Source organism: Dryas octopetala, chromosome 5, assembly GCF_963921425.1.
Source record: "Dryas octopetala chromosome 5, drDryOcto1.1, whole genome shotgun sequence".
NCBI classification, from domain to species: Eukaryota; Viridiplantae; Streptophyta; class Magnoliopsida; order Rosales; family Rosaceae; genus Dryas; species Dryas octopetala.
Genome location: NC_141370.1, coordinates 21,149,220 through 21,161,684, shown reverse-complemented (window position 1 = coordinate 21,161,684; position 12,465 = coordinate 21,149,220). Strand labels below are relative to the sequence as shown.

The window sequence follows — 12,465 nt, the reverse complement described above, 5'->3', positions numbered from 1 at the left end:
ATGCATTTGTGTGTGTGCGTGTGTGTGCAATCAAACATGCAAATTTTTCTTACTATTTAGTTTTAATTTGACAACAGATGGACAGCAGCCAACATGTACCCACAAAGCTATCATCCACATGTTCAATGTAAAGAGTGTAGTAACAACAAAAAATATGCCACAGTTAATGAAAAACATTTAATAGGTAAGAAAAAAAAAACTATTTAACAAAGTGCAGTCAAGATGAGTAAATGCTTTAATGATAAAAAAGTTTTGTAAGAAAGTTTTGTAATCTGCGAGCATAGCTGCTCCCCTTTTTTCCAGTGAACAGGAAAATTGCTGATATTGGCTGCGCTGGTTTCAATTGATCCTTTTCTTTCTTGATTTTCTAGCTCACTTTTTCTGTTTCCTATTTGAGCTGCAGGTATTCTTCAAGCAACTCTATAGGTGTCTTCTACTTGTGCTCTTCTTCCCAGAACTGCATTGACTCACTCTCACACTTCTCTTTTGAAGTCACTTTCAAATAAGATTCCTTCTTTAGCCTGGTACCTTTCTTCATAAGGCTTTTTCTCTTCCTGATGTTCTTCCACTTTGCCCCCTAAATTTTTAAGATTTCTTTAAACTCTGCCTCAGGATTCTTCTTCTTCATCTCATTTCATCGATCTTTGGACCATAGGCTATAAAGAGGGGCGTGCTGGCATTTTCTTTTTAGGGAACACCTATTTCTTGTCATTCAATGATTGAACGACGTCATAGTGGGTCTCAACTCTTTCATCTTTTGTACCTTCTTAAACTTCATCAGCAAAGTGTTAAAATAACATATACAGTGGTACTGGAGAAAGTTGCAAGTGCCATCTCTACTTGGTATAAAATAAAAGAGGAAGGTCATTCCCTTTGCACTGAAAGGCTTCATCCAAACAGTGTCAACTTCTAAAATCAATCAGGGTCATCAAAGTAAATTCTTTATTTGAGCACAAAAGAATCTCAAAAGAATCTTAGTAAGCCAATGTTAAGAAATGTGTCTACGAACTCAAGGCATATACATAACACATTCACATGCAATGTTAAAATAGGAAAAAGTGTTCTAGGGAACTTCTTATGCAGGCATGCAGTAATCTGATGTTCTAATGTTGGGATTTAAAGTCTAATATATATTCTAGAATTTACCATCTCCATCTCCCATTTCTTTCTTTTAACAAATGTTATTTGAGTTTTAAGCATAGTAGCATCAATGCTAATATAGAGAGGAACAGAAAGATCAATGCCTCAATCTTCTTTCTGGATATAGTATAAAAGACCATATGCAGTAGAAAGGGAACAGAAAGATCAATGCCTCAATCTTCTATCTGGATATAGTATAAAAGACCATATGTAGTAGAAAGGGAAATGCACAAAAAACTGGTTATTTCCTCTAAATAATACAGGATATTAATTCTCCAAAATGATCAATTTAGCTATTCAAAAAGGTGAGGAATGGTTTTTGAATTAATCTTCACATCTTAAAGGTTTGTTATTTGTACTATTTAATCTTCACATCTTAAAGTTTCTTTTTTTTTTTGTTATGCCGATAAATAGTTTCTTTCCTTAGAGAGAGTTAGAGATGATCAACATCATTGTTTACTATGTTTTAAAGGTAAACAAAATAAAGGACTACACACAATTACAGCAACCCCTTACACACTCTCTGTTCACTATATCCAATTGCAGGGAAAAAATACTAAATTAAATTTTGATTAACTACAGACTTAACGGTCGTGAAAGTCCTAGTTAGAAATCAGGAAAACAATAAAGAAAACAAAAGGGTGAAAAAAGATTCTTACAGCATATTGCAACATGATTAAAAGGAATGCCAAACCCCGCAGGTATTCTGCAGAAAACCCCGCAGCAGAACTGCAGAGCACAAAATAATTCGTCAAATACAATAAAAATAAGAAAATTACCATTACCTCTGGTATATCAAGGTTGACAGATCCATAGTGTAACTTGAAAAAATAGTGAGTGTGGCTCCAATAGTAAAATGCTCACATACCAACAACTGCAGATATCTTGTTGCATATGATGCACATGGAAGTAGGCACTAACACCGTATACATTCCCAAAATTATGACTGGAACTTGTGATTGCCCCAAACTATAAAAAATATGCAAACTGTAATTAGAGAATCCAAGCTTTGAAAGGAATGGACAAATACACGAAGAACTTGGTGCTACAGAAATGGACAACTACTGCACATTTTTTTAAGGGTTTTCCTTCTTATTCTTGTGTCAATGCAACTTGTTGCATATGATGCACATGGAAGTAGGCACAACACCGTATCCGTTCCCAAAATTATGACTTGAACTTATGATTGCCCCAAACTATAAAAAATATGCAAACTGTATTTAGAGAATCCAAGCTTTGAAAGGAATGGACAAATACACGAAGAACATGGTGCTACAGAATTGGACAACTACTGCACATTTTTTTAAGGGTTTTCCTTCTTATTCTTGTGTCATTGCAAGAGTTATATTCTAAATGTCTAAAGAAGTTCCATTTCTTGTGCAGAAGTATTCCATTTTGGATTTAATGCTTGTAGAAATTTTGGCTAGATGTTAAGATACTATTTTGGCTAAATGTGAAGATAAGTTCTGCAGGAGCACAATTCAATTGGATTGTAATCTGTCTATAAAATGTTAGAAATGCATTAACCATGATCTTCAACCCAAAAAAATAAAAAAACAACAAAAATCAAAGAGGAGAAAAATGAGCTGATTAATATTTAGTACCTCATCCTTCCAGTTTTAGTGGTCTTCTTTTTGCGTCTCTGGCACACTCCAGTTGTCTATTTTTGCATAGTGAAAAATAATAAAAACCATAAAATCAAACAAAGGAACAAAAATAGTAAAGGAAAAGTTTTTGGGGGAATATCATTATTAAAATCCTAGAAGTAAAATGCTAAATACAACATTAATAATCATTAATCCTAGATTCACAAAAGCTAGCACCACAACTGACATAGTGTGTGTGGGGCTTGTTGCCCCTCTGTCCAGAGTTCCCTTTCCCATTGGTGCATAGGTCAAGCTGTTGGGAAGAGGTGTTAGGCTACACAATGCACACTACCTAGATTAAAGATTTGACTTTCATACTAAAATTGTCATTACCTTAACAAAACTTTAACAGATAGATCGAGAAAAGAGAAGAAAATGCAGAAAATATCATTGACCCAACAATGAATTATGTTTGTTAATATATGCAAAAGCCAAATATATCCTGAAAATGATTCCTAATAAAATAGCTTTAGGCAGCAAACCTGGGTATTGATGGAGGTAGTGAAACCCTCTCATCAAAAGCAATGAGTCTTCTTTCAACCCTCTTGCTCGTTTCGATTCTCCAACATTCTTTTCCAACGAAAAAAAATCAACAACACAGCCTTAACCCATTTTGGGTCCAACCCAAAATTAATCAAAAGAGAAAGAGAGAGAGACAGAGAGAGAGAGCAAAGGGTAAACGGAGACGCTCACCGTTTGGGTGGGTTGAGAAGGTTCGAGGTTTTGTGGGTTTTGGGCAGTTGGAATTTTGGAGAACGGATGCTCATCTACTTCTCTTCTCAGCAGTCTCCCCCTCCCCCCAATCCCTCTTACACATATCACTCTCTCCTTCTGATTTCCAAGAAAATTCAAGGAAAGAAACAGACCTTTGTCTACATAATGAGCTTTCCACGGGAGAAAGAGAGGGAAACTGAACCCAACAAAACTACTAAAGGAAATAGTGGGGAAGGAATGATGTGCTGCAGAAGAAGAGAACATGCGAACATGGTCAATTGGTCATGACTCATGAGTGAGTCATGACTGGTTTTTTATTTTCTTAATTCGTTTAATTAGAATAGTGGTTGATTTACTTATTTATCCCCCTCAAATAAAAATTGTATCTATCTATATATCTATATATCTATATCTATATATATATAAAGCAAAGGTTTCCTTTAGGTGAAATTTTCAAATATTCCACAAATAGCCATGGTTGAAACAGTTTGTTAAAACATACAATTTTTATTTGAGGGGGATAAACAGTTTGTTAAACGATTTCAGAATTTGGGTTTTGAAATAATTACTTTGGGATCGTCTGGCTTCCTCTTCAAGCACTCGTGCAAGGCCGTAAGACACTGATCGAACTTGCCCGACTGGAATTGCAGTAAGGCATCCTGTGCATAAGCACGGGTTACGGACAATACAGCTTCGTCCTCAGAAGCTGAAGAAGACCCGTCTCTATTCGCAACCGTTAATGACGACGACGACGAAGATGAAGCCATTTGCGAATCAATCGATCAGGGGCCAGGAGCGAAGAGACCTTATCTCAATGCGATACATGGGAACAAGGAAAAATACAAATCCCTCCCGGAAATAAATAAAAAGCGAACCCTAACAGTTGGGAGAGTAGAGTTTGAAATTGATTTGAATCGGGGTGGGTTTTGGGGGTTTTCGAAACCCTAAGGCTTGGAAAATTTGCAGAGAGGACACTTGGTTGAGTTTCTTTTGCTAAAATGTGTCTGATTTGCAGGGAGACAGAGAGAGAGGGAGGGAGAGTGGAAAAGGATACGACTATACGCCAAATTGGGAGAGATGCTGATAGATAGAAAAGAGTAGCTTTTCGGGGCTTCTTTCGTTGCTGGGTTTTAGAGTCCAAAATTACTAGTTTTTTCAGTGGGAGTGTCCGCCTTGTGCACTACAAATTGGGCTTCACAAAACCTCTGTTTATCTTCCTATTTATTTATTTTTTTGGCTTTTTTAATTCACGGATGGGCCATCGTGATTTATGAGTCAAAACTCTTTATCTTTTAATTTTTCTAGAGTATGATTAGTGATAAACTGATAATCTTCTTGAGAGTTTGTTTTTTAATTCCCATTTGGGTTTCTTAAAATGTTTCAAGTTTTCAACCTCTAGCTTGCTTTATAGAATCAATTTATTGTAATACAAAAATGAGATGAGGAAAAGGTAACCCTAATTCAAGTTTTTTTTCCGAGAGGAAAGCAATATATATTTTTTGGTCAAATACTTGCTTTATGGATTATTAACATCCAAAAGAAATACATAAAAGAGCCATTGTGGCTATTCTTTCATCTGCATGTGTACTTCGAAAGATATAAGCGTCTTCTTCACAAGAATTGAATTGCCCAATTGCATACATAGGGTAGACATTGACATGTAGTAGAATGAAAATTCCATAAAAGTAGTCTAGCTTAGAAGAAAGCGTATCTTAAAATTAGAGATATTGGGATTTACAAAAAAGAATTCCTGACAATCATCTTTATGTGTTATATGAATCCTTATAATCGATATTGTATTGCGTATAAAAGAAATGTGACAAAGTGTTTGGATCATTGACTTTGAAAACTCGAATGTCTTTGATTATATAGCTATTTTGTTTCTCAAATAGAGAAACTTCAATCATTTTAGTTTGTTTAAAATGGGAAAATAGGAGAAACTAACTTAAAATTGAGTCAGTTTAGTGAAAAACTTGAATATCCCTACTTGAACCTAACAAATCAACAATAGCTAAAAAATGAAAAATATGAAGAAGTTTCCAACTTTGTGCAAGCTTGCAATTTATCAAATTATTTTTTTAGTTTCAGTTTTTGTTTAGAAATTGAATTTTCCTTTTCAAAAAAAAAATTAAAAAAGGACACAAATAATATCAAATGAATTGTGCTTAATTCGAGCGTATTTTATTAGGGGTGTAAACGAGCCGAGCCGAACCAAGCCGAATACCACCGTGCTCAAGCTTGGCTTGTTTTAAATTTTTCGAGCTTGAGCTTGAGCTTGAGCTTGGCTTGGCTTGGCTTGTTTCTTATACGAGCCGAGCTCGAACAAGCTAAAAAAAAATCAAGCCCGATACAAAATCGAGCTATATTGAGCTTATTCACATAATTTTATCAAAGATATTTTATTAGCTATTATTTTTTAAAAATATTAATTTCTATCGAATATTTTCTTTTTGAAAGCATTATAATATGTTAATTTAACTTAGAGTTAATATATATTTTTAATTAAATTAGATAGGCATCAAAAACTTCTATAAAACACCATATAGATGAATATGGTTTTCATGAAATACAATTGTACCAAATAATTTCATCTAAACATTGATAACTTATAACATTTGCAAAAATTCTCATTAAAAAAGAGACGTATGGTAGTACAAGTCTTCTAACCAAACAATACAAAAACAAAGTAAGAAATAAAAATAGTAAGTCCTCATATAAGCTATGGAAAATGAGGTATGAAACATATAAATTAGAAAATAAGAGCTGCTCACGAGCTTTCCGAGCCGAACATAATAAAACTCAAGTTTGGCTTGTTTCTTAAACGAGTGAGTTTCGGCTTGGCTTGTTTTTTTTTCGAGCCGATCTTAAACGAACCAAGTTCGAGCCACTGAAACAGTGGACATGATATTATCTGTAACACATTAATAGATTAATAAACCACCAAAGAATTTCGAGAAATATAAGCTCTGCATCAAGGCCTAAAAAGAAAGTTCAATCTTCTTTTGCCAAATAAATATTCATTCAAAAAGTGACAATAAAGAAGCCCAAAACAACAAATATGAAACAGCTGGGTATGTAAATATCTTGATCACCAACCCCATTAGACAAGACACTTTCAGAATAGCTTTCCTATGAGGGACACACTCTAATAATCCACAAAAGGTTCCCAGCACATAGTAGGAGGGGATTAAAGGCAGGAGGGTATGCATTTCCAGTCCTCCATGACAATTTCTTCAAACTGCATGTATGTAATCTACGTGTGTGGCTGCGCGTATATTTCTATATCCAGTTAAAATGAAACAAATAAGCTAATATGAGAATGGAGAATTCAAATCGAGGTTTGATAGGCAATTTTACATTGGCATTGAAGAATAAAATCTATGCACCAGTTTGATAGGCAATTTTACATTTCAAAATAAGATTATCCCTCTAGATACATATTCATTCCTATAGAAGGAATGCATAGTCATTCCTACTTTCCTCAATTCTAGAACCCAAAACACAAAAACAGATAGCTAAAACATATAATGGTAATAGTACGAACTTTGCCTGAGAGAGATAAAACCCCAATATCCATTGGGAACAACCTTGGAAATTCAAAAACATGACTTTCGATCATTCATACTCAGCATCAGTGTCTTCGTCCTCCATATTGTTCCTGTTATGTTGGACAGGATAAATCACAAACTGATTACGGATCAAATATAAATACATGTCCACTACAACTAATTATTTAAATACTCTAGGAATTGTAACTATGAGTGGGCCATGTAACTAGGAATCCCTTAAGACACAAGCAGCAAGTATGGATGCACCAGTTTAGAAGCCATATATTGTATCAACATAATTTTACGGCTTCTAACAAAAAATAACATTTCCGGGCAAATTATAATTTTGATTCCTCTAGCTAGTTCGAGCTATTTTCATCTTAAGAAAGTGATTTTAATTGTGTTAATCGTACGTATCCGCCTAGTTAATTAACCATTGCATTGCAATTAAGGCCAAATCAAGATGTCCAACAAATTAACAAACAGAATGCCCGGGTGCATGACTATTACAACTTTTTGGGTAACCATCATAAGGTTCTAACCCCGCACAAAAAAAGCTGGAATAGCTAGCCTTGACAGAAATCTCGATTTGATCTTGATTCAAATTTTGGAACTATTAAGAAAATTTAATTAATTTGTATCATTCATCTGTTTTTCAATGCAAGTAAATTGTTTAGCAGATAACATAAAGAGTACAGGTTTATTAGGCATCAGTTTGAAGTTTAAGATGTTAGAGTACAATTTGTTAGAGATATTCGATCATTTCCTCTACTCTTTAGCTATTCATGTGCAGATCTCGTTTATAATCAGATTGGTTATCAGTGGAAACGACAAATACTCACTAAGACCATATATAGAACTGCATATATTATATATGCATGCATGTATAAAAACATAAATGCGTAAATCGATCAACATGCGTGAAATGAGGCCAATTAAGCAAAATCTGCAGGTTTGGTTTCGTTTGTCATTTAGACACTTGAGGAGAAAATCACTGATATAAAATATAAATGTAAATAAAGCTAACCTCAGGAGGAACTTAAAGAAAATATATTAATTAATAAAAAAACTTACAGCACAAAGGCACCATGCAGCTCATAATCAGCGGTGACTTGTCCATCTTTATGCTCGGGGGGTTTGTATTCAATTCGGTGGGTATTGAGGATTTTGTACTTGGATTCTGTTTTGGATTTGGTGATCATCACATCATATTCAAATGTTATGATAAGAAGAACCCCCATGTGAATGCGCGAAGATTCCTCGAGAACAACACCATCATCAAGGGCAAGCGAAACGTTGGAGTAGAATCCGTTGAGAACAAAGCAGAATTTTCGACCTCCTCCTAGATGGGCAAAACTCCATTGGTTGAATATGTTGTAAGTAAATTCAGGAGGCAAAGATGGCAGCTTCACAGGGTTCAAAGTATTGAGGGACTCAAATTGATGCGACATGAGGAAGACTGATATAGTATTATCAGGTTCATCAAGACATTCAAGAGCATTATAGTTAAACATTAGGAAACCACCATCATTCTCAAGTTGGTGAACGAAAGCTCCGGGTTTAAAAGGAAGGTCAGTACGGTTTCCCAAAGATAGTGGTTTCCATTCCTTTGTTTGAATATCAAAGTAGTGCACTCCTTGCACATTTGGACTCGAGTATAAGATTTTGTCGCCCGTGATTGCAATAGAGAATCTGGAAGGATAAGAAGAATCTGGACGGCTTGGGTAAGGAAAATAAGGGTCTGGAGGATTCGGCAGAGATTCCCATATCTGCTCTGTCGGGTTCAATACCTCAAAATAGTGGTTATCATAGAGATTGTCAGATAAATAAGTGGCGAGAGCATAGAGTTTGCCTTGCAGCTCCACCAGCAGCGGATAATTTTTTACATGCGAGCTGACACTTATAAGCATTGACTTTGACTTGGGTTTCGGAGCCTTATTAACCTCAAACACCCAAAATCTATTCCTCTCATGCGATGTCATCATGTTGGTTGTGCCGGAGAAAACAATTCTTGGTGGGTTGCCGAACACAGTGCAACCCACAGAGTAGAAACCACGACCCATCTTCCAGACATGATAACCCACTCGCCGTAGCCCTAATTTAGAATTAGAATCAAAAGTATAGCCACCATCATCGCTCAAATTCAATTTGATGGATTCAACAGAGAGACCAACGTAATTACGCTTCTTCACTCCATAACCCTCTATCAACTCAGAGAAACATAAGTATAGGGACTTGGACTTGGGCTTACCCTTCTTCTCCATAGAGCTAGCTAAACTAGGTCTTCCGATTTCTGAAGCTACTACCTCCGCCGCAGCGAACCCATGTTTTCTCCTGAACTTGGCAACCCCTCCAAACTTCGCAGCCGTTTCCAATACTCTGGCCAAAGGCTTCGTCTCAATCTCCATACCTAACCTAGCTTCACACTTGGCAATCGCATACGTATTCGCAGCCTAAGCTTTATATATAGAATGTCCTAAGCTTTATTGGTGTTCGCAGCCTACCTCCGCCGCAGCGAAACCCATGTTTTCTCCTAAACTTGGCAACCTGATGCAGCAGCTAGGTGATGAAACAATAAGAGCGCAAATATGAACTGAAAATTCTCAAAACTTTTAGAACAATAGGAATTTAGAGAAAAACTTCTCTCAATTTTATTATTAATTTAAAAAATAAGCTTACCTCTTACGATGAAAACTTGAGTTTTATATAGAATTAAACTCCTTACTTAACTAGGAAAGGAAAATTAAAGGAGAGTCTTTCCTTGCAAGAAAAGACTTCTAAAACATCTTAATTTGTCTAGAAAACTTAAAAGAAACTCTTGAATATTAAAGGAAATAATTAAAATTGGCAAAAATGGCTTAACAACGGGAATTGATCCCTTTTTGGACGCATTTCTTCCTTTCATCCTTTTTCGCTCTTCTGAAAGTCAAATGCATACACCGTGCTAAAGGGAAAATAACACGAAACGAGAAACAAAAAAAGAAGTTGGAAAATAAATAGATAAATTGAATGAAAAAGATAAAGAAATGGAAGAACTTGAAAAGAAACAGCAAGGGCAAAGATTGAAACATGTAAGTAATACATTTATTTAATTTCTATATTGATTAGATATCTAGCAACTAACCAAAATTACACAGATATTTGACAAAGAGGTAGGAAAGGTATTCGATGAATTTTTGCCGGAAGTAAATCAGGATCTATTCAACTTCCTGTGGGCACGCCAAATTGACGTGGACATATCTGGATATAAAAAGTAAGATTCTTAATAGTCATTTCGATCCTCTAATATTTAGAAGAAGCGAATGAGTAAATATGATTTGTTAAGCAAACTGACGTTACAAATTATCTATTACTGGAGTAACTACAACATCGAAGATTTGATTGAAGCTAAAAGGAAGAAGGATTGGTGAAAAAGAACAATTAGAACCTATTAAACCTAAGAGTGAGAAGAAGCAAGCAATAAATAAAATTTAATTATTAACAACCTCTTAAACCTACACAAATGTAATATGTGCAATTAAGGCCCTGTTTGGGATTGCGGTAGGAGACCCAAAAGCTGCTGTGGATGACAATTCTCAATCACCTACAGCAGTTTTGATGTTTGGTAAAAAAATTAAAAACTGCTTTTTCCTACAATTCTCAACTCCCCACAACAAAAACAGAAAGCAGGTTTTTAGGTGCTTTTGAAAGCTGCAGTGAATCACAGCAACAATGAATATTTTATTTTACCCATAATATCCTCATTGATTTCTATATTTTTTAATTTGTTTATTTTAAATTAAAAAATATGTCCATTGTTAGTTATATTTTATATTGTGATAATTAATTATGATATTTTATTTGCACGATTAAAATTATAATATACCTAAAAAAATAATACACATACTTATTTAATAATGTTGTTCTTAGAAAAATTAATGCTAATAAAAATTTGTAGCCAAAAATTTAAAAAACAAGTAAAAAACATTTTATTTTTACCAACCAAATAACTGAAAAACACTTTTAGCATCATGTCTATTTTAGTAATTATACACAGTCACAGCACTTTTCCATTAACATTTACCAAACACTTTGATACTGTTTTTTGCACTCACAGCACTTTTGAAAACATACTTTACAAAACACTCAGCTGCTTTACTTTACAGCTGACTTTACTTCACAGTTATTTTACCTCACAGCTGTTTTTTCACACAGCAATATCAAACTGGCCGTAAAATTCATAAGCATTATCATAGATCATTCTTTTCTACTTTCTTTCTGGACTTCAGAGTCGATTGGTTCTTCAACAAGACTTCAGAGACTTGTTCATCTAAGTTTCTTCTAGAGTCGATTGGTTCTTCAACAATTTGTTATTTGCTTGCTCCAGCTTGATGATTTTTTCCTCCCGCTCTTGAATGATTCTGTTTGCAATCTCTCTACACGTCCTCTAAGGATATTAAGCTCTTCATTCAGGTGTGTTATGCAGTTTCTCTTAAAACGCAATTCATCCAAGTATATGTTTTTGTACTTTCTTCCTATATCTTTTGAGTATATTTTCAAGAATTCCCATTTTTTTCTGAATTGCTTTTTGCAGATTTAGCTCTTTTTCTGGATTTCTTTCTACATTTTGCATTGTCTTACACACCTCATCCCAAATTATTTGTCAGTACACATGTTACTGTTTTAGTTGTTGTGAAATAAATTAATAATCCTTAAGGTGGGTCATATATGAATCAATAAAATACTGACACATCATTTGGAATCAAAATTTGAGATACAAATTTGGAATCCCTAACACGGCTCTTTTTTAATTATACGCGAAAGTAATGTACTTCATGTGTACTAGTATATACAGGCATGGCGTGTTGCTCTCCAAACATTAGATATTTTCTGGTTGTTGGGAAAAGAACACTAAAGTCTACTATTAATCTGAATCTCTTCATTAGGATTTGTATTATAATTTTGTATTTTATCGTAGATTTATACATGGCACCTGAGATCTACAAAGATGAAATTTTTGACACAAGTGTGGATGTATACTCTTTTGGTCTCATATTATATGAGGTACTTTTCTTTTGTACTATATTCATCATGTTCTAAAATTAATACACCATCAGTTTAGTGCTTCTAGACAAACTTAATTTACTCTACTGGGGCTCTTAGATATGCTGCCTTATACATTGCATACTCAACTAAACACACATTCACATATTTTCGTTAGTTCAGATGACTTGGGCAACACTTGTGCAGGCATTGACTTTTGATTCTGATGTTAAAATACTGGTGGTTTGGGGGCACTATGCGTGTGGTTTTTGATGTTTACCTACTCTACATCATGTTGTGTGGACACTAATAACATAGTTGTTTGTTTGTTGGAAATAAAGTGTTAACTTCTTGTTTCTTGTTTGTCTTGATAATGGGCGTAGATGATCGCGGGA

General features: G+C 34.6%; 1 long non-coding RNA gene across 2 annotated transcripts; it reads right to left on the bottom strand.

The window, feature by feature from the left end:
* Nucleotides 1-3,812, bottom strand: LOC147285667 (uncharacterized). 2 transcript variants are annotated; one of them, XR_015122412.1, is made up of 5 exons: nucleotides 3,480-3,812; nucleotides 3,269-3,356; nucleotides 2,745-2,800; nucleotides 2,009-2,109; nucleotides 1-1,869 (listed from the first exon to the last, which is right to left on the bottom strand). It is a non-coding gene; the product is annotated as an uncharacterized LOC147285667 (long non-coding RNA). The 2 variants fall into 2 exon arrangements; XR_015122411.1 differs by having other exon boundaries at nucleotides 3,269-3,812.
* Nucleotides 3,813-12,465: the final 8,653 nt, after the last annotated feature.